The following is a 25,765-nucleotide window of genomic DNA, read 5'->3' on the forward strand; positions in this document are numbered from 1 at the left end:
ACATTAAGGCAGCCAGTCAAATACAGGGTGTATCCAAGCACACTTTTTTCCGTTTATAATTTGTTGGCGTGTGTAAAAGTAATTGGTGAAGCAGCATAATTATAAGTGAAGGGTGTGGTGATCTTTAATAATCTTATCAGTGACATTTAAACTCAGACAAAGTTTTAATAGTATTAAATGTTCTAATAGTACATGACGCAGCTGGCACTCCCTTTGAAGAGGAGAGCGCAGACCAACTTCTCAAAGTAAGAAGGAAAAAGTGTCTTTAAGGTGTGAATGACAAGGCGTAAATATGTAACAACCAAATGAAACCCTGAGATGAACATGAGGAGATAAGAGTCATCACAAATGTAATGTGCACAAAAATCTGGTATAGATTATGTTCTTTGAAATACTTCAAAATATTTGGCCAGGCATACATGGACATGATTCAACGTCTAATATCTCACATTAAAACAGGTACAGAGACATAAGATAGGCATAGTTGTATTATTGTTAGTCTGATTCAACTAATCTAACTTTACGCTAAAAGAAAAGACCGACACACAAAAATTGTTTAATGCTAAGAATGATCTATGACAGTGAAAATAAATTTTGAAAAGGTCTGGCCAAGAGCCAAAGAGCAGAGACTCAAGGTACACCTTAGTACATAATGCAATGATCACTTAATATCATTCTGCCAAAACAGATAAATGTTGCAATGGATTACAGAAAAAAGATTAAATAAACTCAAAATGCAATTCGTTCAAAGCTTGTAAATAAACTAGTATGATTAAAACGGAAATTATCTGTAGCTGTATTTTTATCCTAACTTTCTTTCTGTGTAAGTGGCACTTGTCTTTGTATTTTGAGCCCTTGTGACAATTGGTACTCATTCACTTATTCTATTTATTTAAAGCCAACTACTCTTACCACTGTCAGAAACATGAAATAGTTCAGGCTGTTCTCAAGCACTGTTTGTACGTATAGTGACAGAAATTAATGCACCAAATTCTGCACATACCCCACACTGCCAGTAATGCATATGTAATGATTGGAATGGCTATGATCACATGACCAATGCACTGAAAAGAGACAACTGTGAAACCAACAAAATTGTAGTTATTTTTGGGAACACCATCACCATGCTTTTTCTCCTAAACCTAACCACAGTAACTTTACTTTAGTCTAAGCTTTGTAACCTTACGTTAAGTGTGTAAAAGTCATTCCTGGGGTGCAAATTCATTAGATATCAAACAAACCATTTTGTGTGCATGTTTGTAACATATCATACAAACTGTTGTATGAGATGTCCCGGAAATTTTAAAAAATGATTTAATCATGTAATCACTGATTCACAATAATGTCTCAGTTTCAGAACCTTAAGAAAAAAATACAGATATATTGTTTGCATATGTTTGTATATATGTATGCATAATATACAGACATGCATATGTGACAAATACCCTAAACTGTTCAGACACACACTCTGTTTCTGCTCTTTGTCATGTGTCTGGGGCAGATATGCAACCCAGAAGTTTAGTTTTATTTCAAAGGTGAAATTTTCTACATTAATTTGCATTTGTTTCAAATTTGTCAATAACAAAAGATAAAAAATAAAAATAAAAAAAGGTTTTGAATAGGCTTTATACAGCTAAATGGGGTAACATGGGATTCTTCATCATCTGTATACAAACAAAGGAAGTGGGAAAAGACAAAGGAGTCTGTGTGGTAATGATTTATTTAACTAAAATCTGTTTGTTTTTTGTGTTTTGTTTTTTTTTTACAAATTAAATTTCAGACATCCCGTCTGTTGAGCAGACTGTCTCACGCTGTTCTACTGTAGTCTCTTGCAGCGGACCTGGAAGACCCACTGGGGTTGTACCTGCCATCCACGCAACACACTGCGCATACAAATCAACTCTCACACAGTGGCTGTGTCTGATGCAATCTACTGAAATCAACTCGCCTCACATTTCACCTGAGCAACGCCAACAGGTCAGGATGCAGGGACAAAAAGGTTGAAAAACTGCATTTTGGAGGAACTAGGTTTGTAAAATATTTATTTGTGGGAACAGATAAAGAATTAAATGACTCTGCTTTGCTGGGAGACATAAAAGTTTTAAAATACACACACACACACACACACACACACACACACTCTTTCTTTAACTATTCAGATGCTTATTTTTAAAATTTCTTGCAGTGTTTGGAGTTCACAGCATGTAGATAGTGATGCAGTTAAAAAGCTAGCTAGATAAGCTAGATGGAAACGTATAAGATAAAGGCATAGACTGCATGATACACAAATTTAAAGAAGCCATAAACCAGATTAGGAAACAAACAAAACAGCAGTGCTCTATTTTCACTCTTAAGAGTGGGGACGTCAAAGGGTACGTTCACAGGCTCCATCTCTGTGCTACAAACTGATCTGACCAAGATCTGCTATTTAACATCTGTTCAGCACTTTAACGATACACATGTCCCCTGATGGTGTTTATTTGTGTCCAGCTATTATGAGTGTGGTCACCTCTCCACTCTGAGTTCAGCAGTTTGGTGGCCTTAAATCCAAACACACAGCTGTACGAAATCAAACCCAGAGATAAACAGTAGAGACGCACAGAGAGAAAAAAATAGCTGAGACTCTGCAGGAAGTCTTTTGGCTTGCCAGAACTCTGTGCACAACTCAGCAAAACACAAAAATAAGGAATTGTCTCTTAGTGTTGTTGTAAGTCAATCAGCCAACATGGATGTTGGATACAAATTAGAGCTGTCTGGACTAATGAGACGTCTTGGCCTTTCCAGGATTTGATTGACTCTCCACTATCACATTAGGTGTGACCTCTTCACAGTGACCTCATCATAACCATGAGAGAATGCTCGACTGAAAACATGTCAATATCAATAACTCAGTACCAGCATATTTTGTGACTCCCTGAATAGGACTGTCTTTCTATAATGTTATATCAAGATGTTTAGATAATTTCTCCTTTCCTTGTCATCACTGCCTAGTCTCATTTTATTTTTCTTCTTTCTATCTACGAAGAAGCTCCACCAAAGCTCTTTTCCCACTGCACAAAAAAACCCAAAAAACAAACACTGACACTCACCAATATCTGGCTTTTTAATAAAATAGGAAATGTTACACTTGACATTTAGTCATGGGTATATATTGCCTTGAGTAATACAGCACTCGCTGAACTCGCTAATTTTAGCCCCTTTACCAGTGAGCTGTATTGATGTGCCACCACAAAAAACTGCCTCCGTCCAAGGAGTGCTCAAACATTATTCCAAATTAGTGTGCACTGAGTTTGAAAGAGAGACATAATAAGGGAGAAGTTACCACTGTAACATTTTCACTGGCCTTCATGCTGCTTTGTACTGATTACTAATCAGTTTAACCTGTGACGTTGAACGTGACACACAGGTAAAAAAACAAACAAACAGTGAGGCATACTTGTCTGCTGCAGAGCCATGCACACAGCCAGCCTGTTCTACTTCCAAACTTGTACATCAGTGCCACCCTGTCAGTGCTTTTGGTCTATGTGCGCAACACCAAAAGGCACCTTTCGACTGCACCTGAAATGCTGCAGAGAACAAAGTTGGACAAAACTGGTTGTGTTGTTACAATACGCCAGTGGATATAAATGATATGCGAATGGGCAGCGTCACTTGAGAACATGGCCAGACAGAACCTGTCGCGTGCACACGGCAGGAAGGTGGCAGGTTGAAATGCAACCAGTAACAATGTGAATATAAGGAGTGTGAAGATGCCTGCAGGACAGGGGTGTCGGATGACAACAACAGACTTTCATGTGGGAGTCCAGTGTTTGATTTCTGTCTGAATGTACTGTGCTTTTTTTTGCTGTTTTCTACACTTAACTATGTGAATCGTTCCCCTAATCCTAACAGTCTGTGCCCCTTTGCCTAAACCCTAACCATCCATGCCAACATGTGTGTTTGTTGACATTCTGGCATGGGTTGCCATGTGCTGTTGTTGTCTAAACAAAAGCACGTGCTGCCTCATCATTTTTGACACCAAGGCAGCAGCATCCCAAAACATAAATAGCAGACTCAGAAGGATGCCAAACTTGTAATATGTAAGTCCGTAAGTCCACTGACAAAGATGCAACATGTGATGAATTGGGATAAAATTGTGCTGACACAGCTCTGGTCTACTGGCAATGGGAAAGGAGTCTATTGTCTATTTTTAGCAGGTTTTTCCATGTCAAAAAAAAAGAAAAAGAAAAATGTGTGGGAAAAGGGGCATACAACTATGGATAAAATGCCTTGCTCAAAGGGAAAAAATCGGCATTAATCAGCCACGCCCTTAAATAAGGGTCAAGTTCACTGTAGTAGAATTTTGAAGAGTCACAGTAGAAAAGGCAAAGGTGTTACTAATATTTGTTAATGATGGCTTTGTTCTCTTCAAGTGTCCCGGTAAGTTGTGACTGTGAGCCAGTATGCACACAGACCCTGTAAAAGGACCCTGAAACTGAAGCATCTAAATGAAACTTAGCCATTTAATTATTTACACCTGTGCTTTGACGTGAAAAAGTTCTTCCACTCCACTATTTCTGTCTGCTTTTTGCACGCTATTTTATGCTCTGTTTACATGGTTTCTTTGTATCTTTGTTGGGAAGAATAAATATTAAATGAGCTGTAAGCAATGTGGTGACAAAAAAGGATATAAATCATTGACTTTCCAGGTTTTCACAGTTGGTTAAAGAACTTAAATTGTAAACAAGCTACTTCTTTAAACTTTCATCTACTTCTGCCCCCGAGGATGCAGATTTGTCGATTGGAAGTGGAGCCACACGAATGTGTCTCTGTCTAATGCAAACACTCACAGCTGTCCATTGGGAAAGATTGGAGAGGAGCACAATGTGCTGCTTAGTCTCAGTGTGTCTTTATCTGGTGCAGCAACAGTGTGGCCTGCGGCTGTGTTCTGCTAAATACCACAGTTGTATACACATTGCTTCACATGATCAGTCAAGTATGTTTCCCTCCACATGTGTGCGCACAGAGATAAAAGCAGACACACTGTAGACCTCACAGCGGACATTTCGAGTTATAGTTAGAAAAGCACAGGTGTTACGAATAACACTAATGATGGCTCTGTTCAGTTCAAGTTCTCCAGTGAGAATACGCAAAGATCCTCACGTCAAAGCAGCTAAAAGGAATTAATTCAGCATTAATTTCAATTCTGTGTTGTTCCTAAAGTGACATGTCCAAATGTCATATGGAAAAGAACACCTAAGACAATTTATTTTTAGAATTTGTGCTCACGCTGTACACATTTTTCTTTCATAATTAACAGTGCTGCAGGAGAAAATCATTCATGAGTCCTATAAATACCTGAAGGTGGTGTATATTTACCCCCACAGAGACAGGTGTGGGCTCGTGGTTTAAATTCAGATCCTTGGTACCACATCCCAGTTCGTCACGAGACCTCTCTCCCTGTGTGTGCTCTATACACGTGATGCTTGAATGAGAGAAAAGGTGAGGAAGGACAGGGGCAACACGTCCTCACCACGCATGCTTGCAGGCACACACATTCATACACTGTGCATGTGCACACAGGCACACACATCACATGCGTGCCTTGGGGGGAGGCAGAAGGTATTTCAGTATTCAGTATTTAAGGTACACTACAGATTCTCCCACTGACTAAAACCATGAGTCAAAATAATGTATTCATTCACCCTCTGAAGCCTGGAGCAATATCGCTTTTCTTGTGCTGATTTCAGACGCTTTTAACAAGTATTTAAACCTTTGGTCGCTGAAAAAATTTGTGCAATTTCCACCAAAAACATGAGCGAAAAAGGCAGTTAACAACTTGGTGAAACATGTTCCCACAATTTAAAGAAATTAGTAATGTTTTTATTTTTACTTTGGTAAAGATAGGGGAAAATGTCTGAGGGAAATAAAAGGAAAAAAAAATATAATTATAACAATTAGATATTTAAAATTATGTTACAGAATTATTATTTTAAGCACTTCTTCCAGGTAATTTCTGTCTTTTTTCCCTTTCATTTTCATGTTGTTTTTAAATTTCCACATTATTTTCTTTTATGCTTTACTAATATGTTGCTAATTTTTTAGGCTATTTCTTCTTTTGTTGCTCATTGCCATCTGCCCATGTATTTGAAAAAAATCAGGCCAATTTGCTCAGTTTTAAATGATTAAACAACACCATTGACAAAGAACATCTGCGCTTTATTTCAGATATGATTAATTATATCTCACATATTTAGACTTTATGCTGGTGCCAAATTCCCAACATTGATGAAAAAGTGACTCTTTTCAGATGAAGTAAAAAAAAAAAAAAAAAAAAACAAACAACACTTTACCATGTGTTCAGAAGATTACAACTTTTTATTTGTTTACCATCTCAAATTACCTCTATTACATTCTACTGCTTAAAACCAGCAGAAGTAGAACATAACTGCAACAGCCAAAATTTGATAGTTTTATATGCTTTGGTGGGTGAGCATCCTGCCTCATTTCTGTTTCTAAAACACTATTTCCTGCAAGTGCCTTTTAAACATTAAGAAACCACCAGCCAGTGTTGGGATACTAACTTCCTGTACCAGCTTGGAAAAGATGGCTGATACCACATTATAGATTTGGAAACATTGAAATATACATTCTCAGTCACAACTACCTGTGTTCCTTTCAAAAAACACTGATTATAAAGATGACTAATATGTTCGTGGGCTACAAGCTGAGTGGGAGAGACCCCAAGGTGCTGAGGGAGAACAACAACAGCAGAGAGAGGAAACATCTGCAGAGAGGGTCAGCAGCACATGCTGGAATTTCCGCACAGGGACGATGACTCATACATTTTTATTTTGTATTTTTTTATCTTCAAGAGAGAACTTCCAATAGAGTGAATCTTTCAATAAATCTCTTTTTAAAAACGTGTCTTTAGGTTGTTGAAACCTTTTTTCAGATAACTGCCAAAACAGTCCAACCTTCATGCCCCCAAAAGCTATAAAATTCTTAAAATTAGTCTGAACACTTGTCCATGAGAAGTAAATGTCATGATCTCACAAGCATGATCTAACACCCTCTAATAATGAAACATCTTTCACAGCTTTCCTCCCTTTGCTAATGAGGACCAAAAGAGGCACTTAAAAGGTCACGAAGTTTGTCTGTTCTGGGCTGCTGTAGAAACAGTGGTGCAACATGGTCCTTGGGAAAGGACCTGCTCCCTCTGTAGATATAAATGGCTCCTTCTGAGATAATAAAAAACACACTGATTCTTGAAAGAAAAATGCTTATTATATTATATTCCATGAATGGCTATATATATTCCTAATTCCTAAAGACTGGATTGGACCTTAAAGTGAGATTTACTTTTATAATCTGCCCTGATATCCTCTTCTTCCCTGGTGTTTTCCCCGCAAGTTTTGATTGCCTGCTCCACCCTGATAAGTTTCACCTGTCCCTCACTGGTCCTGCAGTCTCCCCACCTGTTCTCACTTTCCCAGTCAATGTTTCCTGTGCCTGTCTGTTTTCACCTGCTTGAGTTTGGTTCTGTTTTTTTTTTTTTGTTTGTTTTTTTTAAATAAATCTTTGTCCAGCTTCTCCTTTTTGTTTCCTGCATTTGGGTCCAAGAATGCTGCCTTCTTTCCAAGACCATGACTTTTTTTATTTTTAAATCCTGAAAAATGTTTATGAGTCTTAAATGAAAATGTAAAAAAATTCAGATTGTAATTTTATTTTAAATGCTACCTCAATGTAATTTCTACATGCCGCCTGTTTATATCGGTGAAGAACAGTAATGCATTCTCCATAATTTCAGACTCTACTTTTTGTGTTGAACTGTCATCTTCTATGCAGTAGACATGGCACCAGTCAATCAGCTGGATTCAAGTGCTGCAGATTAAATAAATTTATTTTTGCTTCACCTGCCAATATTGTACAACACTGGAAATAATATTTAAAGAAGCAACAGCAAAGCACCTGGTTGACTGAAGTAGCAAATGCAAAGGGCTATGTTTCTGTCCCTATCGTAAGCCTTACAGGGAAAGGCAGAAAATCTATTGAATAAAAAATCAGGCTCCCCCATGTACCAGCACTGTTCATTTTCTGATGGTAGTTTAGCCTTGCTTTAAGTGCTGAAGGCAGCAAACTTCACCCCTGCTGGTCTATATGTTATTGAATTTATGTCACACAGAGGACCAATTGAATCATCAGGGGTTTACTTTAGGTGAGCATCCCAGCAGCAATAAAATGAACTGAAGATGCCTGGAAAAAATAACGGAGGCATGCTGTATATGATTAACACTGAAATTATAGTTTGGTGTACAGTCATGACACCACAACAAATATTAGCTTTTGTTATATGTAGTTCTCTTTTCTGTGAAAGAATGTTTATTTCTATTGTTTTCTATTGTGGTATGTGAACAGGGTTGTCAAGTGGTCATCTGCCCTCACAGATGTCCAGATGATTTAGGAAAATAATAACAGCAGCATATAATTTTTCCAAGACATTTCATCATTTATTCTTATCATTTTTCCATCAGGTTGATGCATGTCAGAAGTCAGTATTCTTGCTTCATCCCTTCTTTGTTTTTTTTGTTTTTTTTTACAGAAATCTGATTCATGGGGTACCCTCTAAAAACCCACAGATTCTTGAAAATAATGTTGGGTTTTTGTTATATTTGAAACGTTTTTTCACCCCATCTCATCAAATACAGCTGCTTCGTCAGTGGACCAACATGTCAAAATAAAATGCCCTAGGTGCCCTTCTGTATCAATTTATGTATGTATGTGGATGTTGCCACTGAGTTGCCCGTGCACCTGTGTCTGCAACATTTGTGGTGGTCGGCACTTATTTATCATCACCAAAAGTCCCTTCAGGGTTGTCATCTTCTCTGTAATGATAGTTCACTTACTTCTTGTAAACACACCAAAACATAAAGGAGAAAAAGTGGAGGAGGAGAGAAATGTCATTACTTTCTCTAATTGGAACATCTGTGCATGTGTGTGTGAGTGTGTGTGTGTGTTGTCCACCGCAGTAACAATGGAAGCTGATAGAAATGTTCTGTGTATATAGATTACCACTTCAGTGCCCTTGGTCCATCTATTCCCCCACCATTCCCATCCTCAGTCCCTCCCTCCTGTGGCCTACATACCTTCCCCATTCAGAGATTGAGCATCACACGTGAGTTTGGCGTCACACCTACGTCCCCGGTGTTCTCCATCTGCAGTCACTGCGAGGAAAACATGTCATTGTACGAGGTGTGAAAAGCTGTTTGACCTTCACTTGTTTGTTGGTTTTTATTCTTGTTTGCTACATATCTGTCAGCACATGCTGGGCAGAATGGGTAGAATGAGAGTGAGGACACAGTGATGGTGCTGATGAATGAAAGACAATATCAGATCAGATCAATAACAAAAAATGAAAAGAAATACTATGAGGAAACAATGAGGAAGTATTATTATCTGAAATTGGACATCTGCAGTTTGTTTACTTTTTTCTAAAGGTTTTTAGAATAATAAAGTCATCCCATCGCAAAGTCCAAACACATTTTACTTTACACTTATTTCCCTAACAACAGTGTAAACACTGATTTCTTTACAATTAATTTCACTTCTATTCTCTTTAGACCTTATTATGGGTTGTGATAATGGTGCACTTTATTTCTTGCTTGGGCTACCTGACCACGCAAACCTGTTCTCATTTTAACTCAAATTTATAACGCTCTAGAAACCTTTCTGTGCCTCTTTTGGACATTCAGAAATGGTTTGTCCATTTAGGATTGTTGGATGCATCGTGTCCTTTTAAAAACGTTTCCATTTTCACAGGAAATGTAGTTTCTGCTTGTTACATGCATGCAGTCTTTCCAAAATCAGTTTGCAACATAGGTAAAACACTTCCTTTTCAGGATTTGTTTTACAACTAGTTAGGTTTGGAAAAAAAACATCATGGTCTGACTTACAATAAGTATGTTTGTTACTAATGTAATGTCTAGTCATGAGACATCATGTGACATAACATATGTTACAAGCATAGCATGCTACACATGCTAGCACAAGCCATTGTTTTTTCAAAAAACTGGACTCACTTTCTGCTTCACAGGAGAAATGAACAGTGGGCTCCTGGGTGAAAGTCTGTTGTTTGTTTGACTCATCCACTTCTTCTCCCTCTCTGCCGATATGGACTTTCTCGCTCTTTATACTTTCGTTGTGTCCTACAACATCACAAACTGCCACCACCTAGTGCATAAAATTTCACCTGGAAGGGTGCTTTTGTGTATTGTGGTCTGACAGGGAACCACTGGTCACTGACAAAGTGATGGTATTTGACAAGCCGGATCGCTGCCTGCTTTGTCACAAACATCCATCACCCAGTGTGTATCATGCCGCCGTGAAAGGTGCCTCTGTCCACCGGTTTCTGACGCCAACATCACTGATAAAATTGTGTATTTGATGAGTTGGGAGTGAGAACGAGTTGTCCACACAGGTAGTTGTATAATGTGGTATAAAGTAATTCATCCAGGTTTGGCCAGGATAAAGATTGAAATGCAATTTATGCAAAACAACTGAGAAGAATGTAGTCAAATGTATTATTATTATTAGTAGTAGTAGTAGTAGTAGTAGCAGTAGCACTACTAGTAAATTTATTAGTATTATTTGTATGATTATTAAAAATGACCGGAAAATAGGGTCTGAGGGAGTTTTTGGAGGGTCTTTGTTTAGGAATGACCTTGAGGCAGATGGTGCCGTTGGCCCTTACATTGTAGTTTTCACATCACAGCTGACATCAGTTTCTGTATCTAATGTGCTTTCTTATTGGGGGATTTTATTATCATCACTTCTCAGTCTATATGGTGCTGAGCCCAAGATGATGAGTGAGATATCCGGATGCCACATATCAACCCATATGGTTTTTCCACATGAGCTGGCTGACTCAGATTTAAAACCCTCTTAAAGTGTTTTCCGAATTGGACTCGTCTGGTGATGATCATTTCCTCCTGACCACCTCTTCGAGCAAAGCTGTGTGTCACCTTGATTCTGGGGAGTGATAATTCCTTGTCAGGTTATAAAGGTAGGTTGGGCAGAACCATATATTTGAAATCTAACTGGCCTGCAGACATGATATTAAGCTCCACTGCTCTGACCTGAACTGTTTCCTTTTCACTTGAGCTGAAATTATTTGTCAATTAATCAGTTAGTCCATCAACAAAAAATGCGTCATCTAATTTGTTAATTCAAGTTATAAAATGTGATGATTTGATGTTTTTCTTGTTATGTTTTAAAGTAAATGGCACACCTCTCGTTTTGGACTGCTGGTCAAATATGAAAGCAATGCAAACATGTCAACATGTGCTATGGAAAACCATAATAAGCATTTTTCACAATTTTTTGACATTTTATTGACAAAGCAATTGATAAATTAAGAAAACAATCTGCAGGTTAATCAGGAATTAAAATAATGTTCAGTTGCAGACCTACATACCACAGGCAAGAGACCATCTTGTATCCAGCCACAGCCATCCGTGATGGACAACAAATCTGGGACAGGGGCCTTAAGTTTGGGGGGGCAATATCTGCTTTCTTACTTGGCCCACTTGCTCAGACCTCAGCCATTTTCACACTCGACCTTTATGCTTATCTCAACTGCATGCCTATGAAGTTTTGTAAGCCAGAGGTGTAAATTGGGGTGGCCAATGGTCTCTTCTCTATCCAGCTCACTTTCTTGAACCATTCTCAGGTTTGAACTCAACCTTCATTTTGATCTCATCTACACAACTTTGGAGTTTCGGACTGCATTTTACAGTTTTTGACACTGTTGCATTGACAAAATCAGTCTACCAACAGACAGGACTTCTGAACACCTGGCAAAATACTGACAACCATTTTTGAGGTAGTTCCTGCTACGTTTATTAACACACACACACACACACACACACACACACACACACACACACACGTTTAGGTGAAATCGATACCAGCCGTCACAATGTTGTCATGACTGGTAAAAATTTAGGTTTGTTTTTTATTAAAACATTACGTTGTTATATCTATAAACACCAAGGCGCTCATAAAAAAGAGAGACAAATGAGCCTTGTAGTTAAGAAAATAACCCTTACATAATATACTAAAGAGTAATTTCCTTTTTGCATAGTGTGCTAATAAAATCAAGAGACCACTTAAAGACATGATCTGTTGTACAACACAAAATGAAACAAGAGTGAATAATTTAAACCAAGTGCAAAATTAAAATGAGAGGCTTTACTTATTTAGATGGTTCATTTTATGACATTCACAAAGGGCTCTATCAGCCTTCACACAGATTTAATGCACAGAGAGAGACGGCTGCATTGAATTAGGCTTTCATTCTGGATCAATATAGCGGCTCTCAGTAGGCTCACATTGACCGGACAGAGCGATCTGGATGCCGGTGGCAGTGATCAGCCCCTGTAGGATTTCAGCAACGGACGAGGTCACCTTGCACATAAAAAAGAGAAACAGCCTTCACTAAAGAGGCCGGAGCCAGTTTCCTAACTGAGCAACATCCATCCTCTCAGTGATTGGCCTTTGGCAGATTTAGACCTCACTCTTGTTCAAGGACTTCAGGAATGTCCATAGTTATGAAATAGGACGAACTGTTGCAGCTGGGAGTGCATGCTCACACACACATACCGTATGCATGAATATAGATAGACATTAAAAAATGTATTCATCATGGTAACCTCTGTTGTCATATACAGTATGTGTACAGTAAAGAGCGCAAGGCATAACAGGGCCATGCAAACGCTGTTCTTCATCCTCTAATTACTGTGTTAGAAGCTATGAATACCCCACAATGAAGCCATGCATCCATCACTTGTGTCACGTGATGTTTTTTATCAATGACTTTAGCTCATTTTCTCAATCCATTCCTCTAAAATAGTGCCTGATTTAGGACATCAAATCTTTACCCTGCCATTTCCCTCCTACATTATGTGGTGACATACTGGTACATCACTGCAGGAAACAGTATGAGCAGACCTTTAAAGGCTGCACGTTGCCACAGTGCAGTCATGTTCAATGCAGCTGATGGCATTTTCACGTGGCAGGTAGTCTACTAATGGCAATCATGATATGGTGGGAGTAAATGAGACAGCTGTAAGGAAAATAGGCTGGAAGCAGATTAGCGAGAGCGTAGCCTCTGCCTCACCCGCTTGGTGCTCTGCTCTGTAAGCATCAGGCCAGGGTCAGAGAGACAGTCAAAAATAATCTGCAACTATGATGTTTATGTTGCTGTAAATTCAATAATGTCTGAAGAAAAAATGATAATAATAATTAATCCTCATGGTGTGTTTCATCCTGCTCATTTTATAAATCAAACATGCAGTTAATCATGGCAAACAAACTGTATGCCACTTCTACAAATTTTGATTTGCTCCTGTGCAGGCCCAGGCAGCTATAGTGTGTTAAAAGTGGGCTAATCCCCTTCTGCAAATAATGCAGCAAGTCTCCTAAAGACTCCATCCTGTGAAATTTAAGCTTTAAACCTTGGTGACATGTCCATATGGTGTTTTTTTATATGCTACAAGACATATAAATGAAATAAGCAGTCAGTGCCATGGCTGAACTGCAGTGTATCGATGAGACTCTCAAAAGCATGGATTTTGACTTCCAGGGTGTTTTACGGCACAAACCTTAGGAACCAATTCTGTGAATTTGCAGAGCGGGGCTTTCTATAACATAACACTGATACAATCGGTTTCAGCAGCCCATTCTCATTCTGAACTGGTTATATACTGCCACTTTGACAGTGCCTCTCGTGTAAGATTGCGGTGCCAATAGCCACCTTTTGCATGCGCATCAAACTGTTTGCGGTGTTATTATACACTGGTGGATAGCCAGACGGCACCGGCTGCACACGCATGACACGTTGGCTGCCATGCGCTTGTGATGTCTAAACATAAGCAGGTGGCACATAATCCCATCATGTGCATTTGCTGACATCGCAGTAGCGCAGTCCTGGAAAATTAACATCAGACTCAGAAGGACACCTAAAATATAATATGTAGCACCAACGTGTGACGACTTGGGATGAGAACGTGTTGGGATTTAGAGGAGGAGATTGGTGTAGCTATGTATCAGTATTTTGCAAGTTAAGTTTCACTTTCACTTCTTAGAGCTGGTGATCGGGAACATAGTATATTTAACATGCAACACATTAGTTGTTTGTTAACACAGTTTAGCCAAATGCTGATGTTGTCTATAATTGCTTACAAGCAGAGGTTTGTGTTTTCAGTGAGAATAGTGAAGGCGAGTAGAGAGGGGCAGGGCTAATTTGCCTCTGATCAGGCAAAAGTGTAGTCGTCAGTCTGTTCTCATTTCCAGGTTGTCAAGTACCAATGCTTTGTCCTGCCCCTAGGCGTGAGATATTGACGCCAAAGCCACTGTGTGACGGCTTTCTTCTAACTCCAAAGTAAACATTCATAGTAATATTTGACACTCAGAGCAATTGACATAATGTAAACAGTGAGAAAGTCAGTGTAGAGTCAGTGAGAGGCGCAGTGGATGGGTCAAACAAACACAGGACTGTCACGTAGGAGACTGCTGTTTGTGTCCTGTGTGAATGCAAAAGTTAGTGCTCTTTTAATGTAACATTACATAATCTCCATCTGTCCATCATGCACTGACTCATCAGGTATTCACATCACGTTATGTACTTATTTTATCCAAAACATGATGTTTTTTTCCAAGCCTGTGTGAAAGAACAAATAAAGTCCAGACACTAATAGATGCTCCCATGAAAATTTATTCGATTACCTCCACACATTTTTTTCAAACCTAACCATGAAGTTTTGTTGCCTTAACCTAACCGTAACTGTTTCACAACTTAAATGTCACCCAGGAGGCAGCTGTGCATCACATATAAATGTTAAAGGGGACATCTCACAGAGGCACTTAAGGGTGCCTATACGGTATCTGAACCATGGGCGGAAGGTGTGAGAAAAGACACAAAGGGATGTTTCCATGGGAAATAAATGTCTAAATATGTAATTTTGATGAACAGACACATGTCTTGAGGGGTTCACTCAAAGAAGAAGAAACTTTAAGCTTGCCAAGAAACAAAAAAGGAAAAAACTGAACTACAGCTGAAACCATTAGTCGATTATTAGATTAGCGGAATGATAGAAAAATCAATTAAAATTTTTAAAAAGTTTACAACTTTTATAAGATTTCTTGAATGCGTATGCTCATACACAGACATGTGCACACACACGCACACAGCTGTTTGATCTAGCATCTACTTATTAAGAGCACTTGACTTCTTGAAAATCTTATGACTTTTAAAATCTCTTGGCCACTTGAGAGAGATAATAACATGAAAGTAAAATCGCCCTGCAGGGAGTGAGAAGTTCTATCAGTCAGAGCCAGGCTACCTGTCCACCCTTCTACGAGAGCTACAACCCCAGGACGAACCTTATTAAGGTGGAAATAAGTCAAGTGGATTGCGAGAGGAGTCCTGATACAGGGGATGTAGCAGTTTCAATTTGGCCTACCAAGAAGCCTGCAAGGTCATTTTGAGCGAAGATGATTTCACACATCAGCAGTTCACGTGCATTTCAGCCGCAAGAAAATTTAGCTCCTAAATGATGAAAGTGACATTTGGCGTTCTGCCATAAGATGCAGATAACCCCTGAAGTGGAAGAGAAGTTGAGTGAAGTTTTCTGAGAGATGCCAAGTTGGCAGAATTTAAAGAAGTGTCAGAACAAAGAGAATTCAGGTTAGTAAGTGTTTATTTGGTTTTTCGAGGACACACCAAAAACACAAATCTTTCAACTTTGGCCTCCATTTTTATCATGCTTATTTCTAAAGCTGACATGATGCTCCCGTGAACTAACCCACATTTAATTAATTTAATTAATTTAAAATAAACTTAAGTTTAGTGTATCCTTTGTGAATTACAACGGTGGAATATAGTCATTTAAGCAGTTTGAGTCCTACTTGAAGATCCAGTCATCCAAACATTTTAGGGTCCAAGTTAAGATTAGCTTTTTTGTTGAACTACGATGAAAAAATGACAAGAAAATAGATTACAGTCTATATTACTCTGTTTAACCCTTTAATGCCTGGATCAACATCAGTTTTGCTGTGAAGATGCAGGCTTAAAAACCTCAGCAACCTAAGAAAATTGGTTTGATGTCTCTCTGAAAAAAAGCACAGGGTGAAAAAGCAAGTAGGTAAAAGTGACAAGAAAATTGCCTAAAAATTAGCAGGGGAAGATTAGTAGATATTACCCAGAAATGTTCTAAATGATATTTTAAAATATGTTACAGATTTTATTTTATTTTTTTAGCTCTTTCTTAAAGTCTTTTTTTTCTAGTTTTGTTTGTTGATTGATTGTTTGGTTGTTTTCTGGTTTTTTTTTTCTGTAGTTTTTCTATAACTTTTGACTAATTTCATTTTTGAGCCAGTTCTTTTCAAGTTACTCATTGCCTTCTTCTTGTGTTTTTGAAAGAAATCTTGCCAATATGCCCAGGTTTAAAAGGGTTTCAAACTGAGAATTAAAATGAAAAGGGATTTAAATAAACAATAAAATCCAAGTGTTTGCATTGTAAAGTTTTGTTTGACCCATCTCTTTCTCGGTCAAAATTTAGACCATTGCTTGACAACTACTTGTTCCAGCTGCAAAATAAAGTGGAGACGGAAGCTGTGCTTAGTTCCAGTATGTACAAAAGTGGGGAATATTCACTTATATTTAGGTCTCTGACTAGTGTTTGTAAAGCCTCTGTGAGAAAAAGACAGCTGGCATGGAAAATAACATGCATAATATTCTTCACTGATAAAGCCCTCCCAGTGGAAAAGGTGACATCATCTGGGAGCCGATCTATTGGCCCGCGCCACACTCGGGCCACAGTAGACATACCATCACAACATGGCACACTCAGTCGAAATTTCACAGTATTCAGCTTCTAGGAACAGACTTCAGATGTGGACTAAACTTCCATTTATTAGCACTGTGCACTGTAAACAGATCCAGCAGATGATATAACATTTGGAAACTGGGAGCACAGTGTATTTATCTGCCTCATGCATTCCTTCTGCATCTGTTAGTCACACAGACAAAAATTAATTTAAATAGAATCAAATATTGAAAAAACAATTCTAAAGAAAAAGAAAAAGTTTTGCACTGTTTTTCTGGTAACACTTGTTTAAACAGATCTACATTGAAGCCCTCTGGTTTGCAGGAACTAAAATTCTCATGTATCTTGCCCCAGTTAACTGAAAAATTAGATTTCTACCACCAAACATTCATAGGACAGATCCAATGTGCAGCAGCAGTTCAAATAAACACACAATTAACAGTGTGACTTCTTACTTGTTTCTGCAGCTTCAGAGGATTTCACTTTCTGCTCCATTTTCAGTGTTGCATTATCCATACCCCCAAGTTTGACGGCAGCACATCCAGCAACACTATCTGAGATAATGAGCCCCTGAACTGATCCACAAGGTCTTTCAAACTAATGATGAATGAGGTTCCTCATGTGGCCTTTCACTGCAGACACCATTATGTCCTCTGCCTCGCCTCAATCTCTCCAAACATAGTTCTGGATAACAGTCATGGAGATAAGGCTTCAAGAATCACTTAATATTTAAGGATTCAGAAAAAAACAAACCATTAGGTTGTCACATTTTTTATTCAGCTGATTTAGTTATTGATGAATTATAAACTTGATCCATATTGACTGAATGAGCAAAGTTTAAATTGATTCACCGCATGTAAATAAACATCATTTTAGCTGTTTAAGATTTTTTCTCCATGAATATACCAAAATAGAACTGTGCACACGATGTTGAAAAATACTAATTGAGCACAATTTCGTTGTTTAATCTTAAATAAAAATAAAATAAAAATAAATCAAATTTTTGTAAAACTCAAATCACACCTGTTCAAATTCAAAGTTTTTACAGATTGCTTGCACACTATAATTGGGTCGATTAACAAAAAATCCTAAAGCATAACACCATCTACCAAAAGAAAGATTCATTTCCCAAAACAAAAAATATAAAAACTGAACATCACAGTATTTATTGCAGTGACATGTTTTTTTATGATAATGCATTGAGTTAATCTAATGTGTAATGGTTATGTTGCAGTGTCTGTGTATTTGATGGCTTTTGTGTGATGTCTGAAGGCAAAGTTTGGTTTAGATGTAAGATTACATGGTTTTGATTGGAGTGTTTGGTTTTGTTTTGACATTGAGGTTTTTAGTTTGTGAAGTTGAGTGTGCAGTTTTGCATTTGTGTATTGAGAAATAGAGCATAATTAAAAAGAAAAAAAAATCCGCTAAAGACTCCAGTCATGTGTCAGAGCATAAAAAAGGCCTCAGGTGGCCTCTACTATGATAGAATAGAGAGAAGGGGCTCATGAATAAACATTTCTTTTGATGTTAGTTCAGTCAGCTTTGCATTTCACTATGTAACAGTAACAAATACATATTTGAGCTGCTACCTTTTAATACCAAAATAAGTAACATTTGTGTTTAGCCTAGTTGGAGCGCAAGAGAAATGTGCGGTGTATCCTATGCTGATACAACGCTGTGTGTGTACACAGTATTGCATTACAATACAGCAGTATGAAAAAACTGCAGCCTGTTTGGAGGCAACCTTCCCAAAAGCCAAAAGATATTTAAACAGTACCTATATGAATGATAGTGTTTTAAAAACACCACACCAGTCTTTATTTATATGATAGTTGTGTGCATTAGTTTGGAAGAAAGTCTTGATAAATTGGTTTACTCTTTCAGTCTTGTGTTTGGGTAAATAAAACTATAGGAAATGTGCTTAAATTACTGGGAAAAACTGTAGGAGTGTTAGAACATTTAGGTGGACCCCCTGTGTGTTATGTTCGGACTAAAAATCCATACTGTACACATTTTTATACCTATGTGCATGTGTGTATACTACGTGTGTGACAAATGTATTGCACTTTGCAAACATTACCCCTTTCACACAGACAAAGCAAAAGCCACAAGTGTTTTTCATTTATACTATCAGTGTGTAGGTAATGCTCCTTGTCCTTATTCAAATAACAGTTTGTGTGTAATGTATTGATGCAAAAACATAACTTTTAAAAGGGTTTAATAAATCAGTGTTTAATGTATTGCTGGTTTGGTGTCAGGTTTTGTGGTTAGTTTGTATAGTTTTGCAACAATAGCAGATAGTTTTAAAAATAGTACCTGAGCAATCACAAAAAAAACTATAAACAATTGGGAAATAGTGTAAAACAAATCTTAGAGTATTTTTCTGTGGAAGATAAGACAAAAATTCCCAAATGAATTGACAAAGAATCATGCCTTTTATAACAAAAGTATGATGTTGAGTCATATTGACATTTGGGAGCTGTCCAATACAACTGCATTCCTCTACTGTTGGTCACCAAAGGGCCGATAATTAATGGACAGTTTGATGCTAGAGGTCACAATGAGACAGCATTTTGAGAGCATCTAGAGCATTCTCCATCATACTTTATGGCATCATTTTAAAACAGAATGCTGATGTAACACAGGTTTTCACCTCAGACTGACCTTTCATCGGATATTCAACCAACAAACTCATTCAGTTCTGCAGAACTAAGAAGTTGTGAAACAAAGTAGTTTTTGTTCCAAACATTCCAGCACAAATCAGAGTGAAACATGTTAATCCTTATGAAACCAACAGCAACCTGTCCAGACTATCTCACAGCAGTTCCCGCCTCTATTACAAAACTTTATGTAAGATTATTTAACTACATATTAATTAAAGCATGTTGTTTTTCATAAAAGATGTATCATGCTTTTCTGGATCTGGAGGTGTGGTGTGGATGACGTGTAAATTTGCATTACATACCACACAATACATTGAAAATGTTGATATAATTGCACTCTAAATTACTAAATTACACACTATGATTGTTACATGACATACTTTGTTTGACCTCATTTGGCTTTTTAATGATGGATGCTCCATGAGCATATGTCTGGTTATAGCTGAATTTTTCACTCGCTCAATCTTCAATTAAAGTCACATTTATAATGCTGATATCACGTGTGTTTTTTGAAGATTGTGACCAGGTTCAGACTCAAACTGTGGGTGTATGTGTGAAGAGATACAACCGGGAGCGGGACGTTAACAGGGAGCTTGTTCGTCTGAGTGATAACTTTCACATTGATTTTTAACAATTGTGCTCAAGTGTCACCTCAACAACAGTCACGTACATTGCCACAGTGAGAAAGGATGGTGAAGGCTGTGGCTTTTGTCATTCTATGCAGTATTTTAAGATTAGTCCAGGAACCTCATAGCTGATTTAGTTTTTAAAAACTTTAAATACCCATGACAGTTTCTCAGAGTTCCTCGTGATTACAGATATTCACAGGAGAATTAGATGTAAATCAGCAGTTCTGTTGCTTACTGTCAACATTAGAATATCCTCTGAGGCTGCAGCTGCACACAAACGTGTGGAAGGTCTCTACTGAAATAATGTTTTCTGTATTTAATTATTTTAAATTTTAAATGTTGTTTATGTAAATTCATACTTTTGTGTCACATGAGGACTTCATGCACATGCTTGTGATTAATTAAGGTATCACATATCAACTGCTGGGAAGCTTTAACCTAACATTTTCCAACCATTACTGATATAATGGGTTGACATAATAACAGAAAAACGTAACAATAACACCACAAACTGTCTGCAGTTGAACAAAAACCTATTTTGAAGAGTTTAAACAAAATCTGAACTCTGTAACCTTCATCATGGTATGACTTGTTGCAGGACTGCTTTATAATTTCAGTTTTAGCAAGGTGTAGCTTATAAACTTACAGTTGAGTGTAAATTTTAGTTGGGTTGATCTTTTTTGATGGCTGCGCATTATCAAAGTTCAAAAGAGGACTTAAAAGCAAGACACCGAGCAAGCAGGTTTTAAGAGCAAAGAGTGAGATTTTGTGTCATAAAGTCAATTCACAAAATGACACCAACAAAAGCAGGCAACAAAACTGAGGAAGCAGGCTGAAGAGAAACTAAGTACCAATGAAGAAAACAAAAAACCAAATGAAGAACATGGAGGGAATCTAACAAGCACAGAGACCAGTGCAGACAGGCTGACAAAAGACAAAGGGAGCATATAGATTAAATACACAAGGACTGGAGAGAGATAATGAGGGACAGGTGACAGCAATGTTGAGGGTGAACAGGTGAAAAATATCAGGGTGGGGCAGACAATCACTAAGGCAGGAAAACACAAAGGCAGGAAGTAAAACCAGACATGACAGGAAAATAAGTAATCATGATGAATAAGAAACACAGCAGAAAACTAAAAATCCAGAAAACAAAGTCCTAAAGATTACAGACTCGAACAAGAACCCAGGATCATGACAATGGAGATAATTACATGCTGAGTACCACCTCCAGTGAAACACTCTTATGAGCACTGGCAGCAACAAATGAGAACCTGAGAAACCTGAGAAACTGTGGCTGGAGGGCATGGGCACCAGAGTGGAATATAACGGAGCCATTATTAATATTAGTATGAGTTTAAGCCTCGAAGGAGCATTGCCCTGTTGAATCGATTTATGCTGTAGTCAAAACTGCTGTGAGCTGGAATGAACTGGAAATATGAAACTTGGCCCAAATACTGGAAATGATGTGCAGGTGTTTCCCAAGAAATATGACCCCAATCAACCACATGGTGGCGCCGTAATAAACAGTCCAAATGACTTGAAATTTGGTCCACACATCCAGCTCAATGTGCTCTCCAAAAAAGTCAAAAACAAAAGAGACAACCATGACAAATCTTACACTCATTTTTGCATATGTGTAAAACAGTAATATGAATAGATTTCAGTGGGATTGAAATATACATTTCCACTATAAATAAGCAAGTTTGGTTGAAAGAAATGGCTGCCATCAATCATAAAGTCTTTCCAAAGAGCGGAGTAACAGTACATAGGCCATATCTCAAGTTGTCTTTAAACAATTCTGATTAAATTCATTGGAGACATCCGGCACTAATTCCTGAACCTTCTGACTAAAGGTAACATTATTGTTCGACCATGCTCTGCACTGATTGATTTTGTTGACTGTCATTGACCTCCCCTCATTATACCTCTTAAGCTGCAAAGATCATCTGACCACAGGCATAGGTAACACAGTGTCTTTTACAACACAATGCAGTCCTCTCACACGAATTATTTCAGGTAAACTGCTTTGTTTTGTCAACTGTGTTTGCTTGAGGAGTTAATGGGTTTTTCATTCATTGCCACATCATGCAGTATGCATGAGATCTGAGTCACAGGGACATTGCGTGCAGTATGCAGCCAGGAAGCATCATCCCTCAGACGCATTTAAATTTAGCTGTGCACCTTAACATAGTTAGCTCACCTCTACCTCATTTTGGACACTAAGCTTGTTTTGTAGGTTGAGTCTGCCAGGGAGCAAAGAGAGAGGTGTGACCAGCTGAGGATACAGACTGTGAATAAACAAAACAAGATTATCACTTTGATGCCACCTAAATGATGTTGCAATACCAAGAATAAGTCATCTCAATATTGCTGTGGCCTGGAAAATGCCTGTATAAAAACACACATCACATGTTTGCTTACTTTAGACAGTGTCACAGTGAACAGGATTCAGTGATTATAGGTCATGATACTCATCAATGTTGTCGTTTTGTTCCTACAACAAAGCGGCTGGACCACCAGCCTTGTGGCCATTATGAACTTATGTTAAAGAGCCTTGAGACTTGGAAGAGTTCCCTTTCTGTTTCTAAAATTAACACATGCATTAAACAAGATCTGTTGTACATATTTGGTTAGCTGCACTGCAAACAGTAGAACTGCAGTTGCAGACCCAGAAACAATATTTGTTCATAAGGGTTAAAACAACAAGTTGTGAATCAAATAGTAATAAGATGAATGGGAAGCTACGTACCGGATACATATTGGCCCTGGCATTACCCTTATGGACAGGCCTCATTGCTACCTGCTACTGCTAGTAGTCTGCTATTTAGAAATAATAGACTGTCAATTTGAAATAGGATTTAAAGAACAGATATATTCAGTTGACTGTCAGTTAATTGTCAATACAAAAGTTGTATCACCTGCTTTAAAGTTGTTCTGTCTCTCATCCTCAGCAGTGACCACCTTTTTGTTGTTTAGCTCCTTTATCCATCTTATCTGTATTTTTATTACTCTGCTCTTGCTGTATTGATGAAATCTATATTGTGCTCGACCTCTGAGATTACATGATGGACAGATCCACTCGGAGAGGTGAGGGAAGGCAACAGAGGTTGGTATCACTGCACTTGCCTTACAGTATTGGTAGGTTACTGACAATTTGGGACTGTACAACCCTTAATCGAATGGGCTGTTCCTACATCAAATGGGCTGCAGGTCTTTCTTTTTATGTTTTAAACCATCAAACAACAAAAGCAGTAGTTTTTTAGCAAGTCATCCCTGTGTCTTTCCGGTGGCTTTTTTCAACATTGCTGGTGGTCCACATTTGACCAAGTCATCTGGCATTTGCCAAATTTATCTATAGCCAGTCCAAGCCTGCTGACAACTGATTAATCATTATACAATTGATGGACATTTTTGAAAATACACTTTTTTGCTATCTTGAAATCTCATGTCTGCATGGCATATATAGAGATATGGGCAACAGCCAGCTAGCTTAGCTTTGCATGAATGCTGGAAATAAAGAGTAATTACATGACATAATTACAAAAACACATTTATCTAAAATTCCTATAAAACCAGAATTATCATTTGTTGAACTGCCGAGATCACAGGGGAACAAGAAATACATTATTCAATTCTTGGCAAATCTTACGTTTGGCCTTACAGTATCAGTGGTATCTTGGGTTTGGCTGTGACTCCAAATTATCATGCTTGAATAGTTCTTGTGGTCCAAATAAGAATACCTTGACACCTTGACATAAAAAGTGTATTTTTGTAACTCAGATGTTTTGAGTTGGCAGACAATGGCGGATTGGACTGCCATGGAGGGAAAATCCTTGAAATGTCTCCACTGGGAGTCATTGTTTTTATTAAAAGACAAGGGAGTGGCGACAGCGCTGTCATGTTAGGAAAAAGATAAAACAGAACCAGGTTTTATGCCATAACACTGGAGTTCTTTTTATAATTATGCAACAGGATGGGAATGTATCATTCTCTTAAAACACTGACTAATCCATAAAATGTTTTCATGTTGGAATGCAACATCAAGATCTTCTGAAATTTTGTGCTTTCTTGGGATGACTGCAGCCAAAAATACTGATGATGTTATGACTTTCATCCTGAGGATAGATTGTTACGTACAGCAGGAAGGAATGAAGACAGGCTGTGCTATTATTGTTGCCGCTGTTGTTTTTGAACATGTACCAGATTTCTTTTTTTTTTTTTTCTAATTACACAAATACTGCTTGAAGTCGGAGACAACACTAAAGACAAGGTCACTGCCAGGGCTGAGTTTTGCATTGGTGTGTACATGCTTTTTACACATTGTTTGCTTATCCACAAGTGCCTCATTACTGCATAAAAAGGTGAGCAGATTCTCTGTAATGTTTTTCCAGGCTGACTGATGTGACCTTCCTTAATTATCTATGAGTGTTGCTTTTAGGGCCCCATTTCTATTGATAATTTAAGGCCTCATTTCCGCTGAAATGTTATCATTACTGGTTTGAGCAAACTCGTTTTGACAAGCTGGAGGTTGTCTTTCTTTGCGAACTGCTACCCTGTCCCAAACTCCTCTCATATATTATTGTGTGTACTGTATAATTGAGCTTTGTGTTCATACAGACTCATTAGCTTGCCAACAATGAGCTGCGGAGACAATAATTAGACATGGTCGTCATCCTGTGTTAATGTGGTCCCCACAGAAAGCTTACAGAAATATGTCCAACCAATTACTGTGGAGCGGTAAACCCCCCATGTCCTTCAACAATAGAGTGCAACATCATTTCCTCTTACAGAGAGTCTCTTCTCTGACTTTCAAAGGACTTTGCTGAAGCCTCACCGTGGGCCTCGCTTTCTAACAACCCTCATTTGATGGCTCCTCATCCTCTGTGTTGATGCAAACAATAGGAGGAATCTGCTAAATCTGGTGCATGGCTGTGCAGATATATTTCTGACCCACATAAACAATATCCAGAGGGGCTGTCTGGAGCCTATGTAGGCCCCTGGCCCACCCTTCCATTTGTCTTCATGCTTCACCACAGAGAGGTAAGGCTCTACCTCCTGCAGGTCTCAGCGAGTGCTAGTGAAGATAAATGCAGTCCCAGCTTAGTTTGTGCTTCTGTCTGTTCCCCTGGACAATGCAATAATCAGTAACAACAAACAACTGTGATGTGCCCACAATAGCTGCAGTGTTAAGCTGACATGGGGCACCATCCTGAATCGGTTACATAAGCTGCGTTTTCCACCAAACTCATTGGGTGTAGTGCCCTTAGAACCGTATGTAGCCACCATGGGTGGATTATGAAACAATAGGCCCCTGGGCGCAAATATACAAAAGAGATAGAAAAAAAAAGAGATACAGGTGGACACAGGTGGTGGTTTTGTATTGTTTTATAGTCGTTATGCATCGTTTTGTGGTTTTGTGTCTCTTTGTTGTTGATTTATATCATTTGTAGTAGTTTATTTGTCTTTGAGGTCATTTTGTGTGTATTTGAGGTCTTTTTGTAGTTTTGTGTTGCTTTGTAGTCATCTGTATCTCTTTGTGGTTGTTTTTCCAATTTTTGTAGTTTTTTTTGTCTCTTTTCAGGTCCTCAATCTGTTTGTGGTCATT

This window comes from Plectropomus leopardus, chromosome 3 (assembly GCF_008729295.1).
Source record: "Plectropomus leopardus isolate mb chromosome 3, YSFRI_Pleo_2.0, whole genome shotgun sequence".
NCBI lineage: Eukaryota > Metazoa > Chordata > Actinopteri > Perciformes > Serranidae > Plectropomus > Plectropomus leopardus.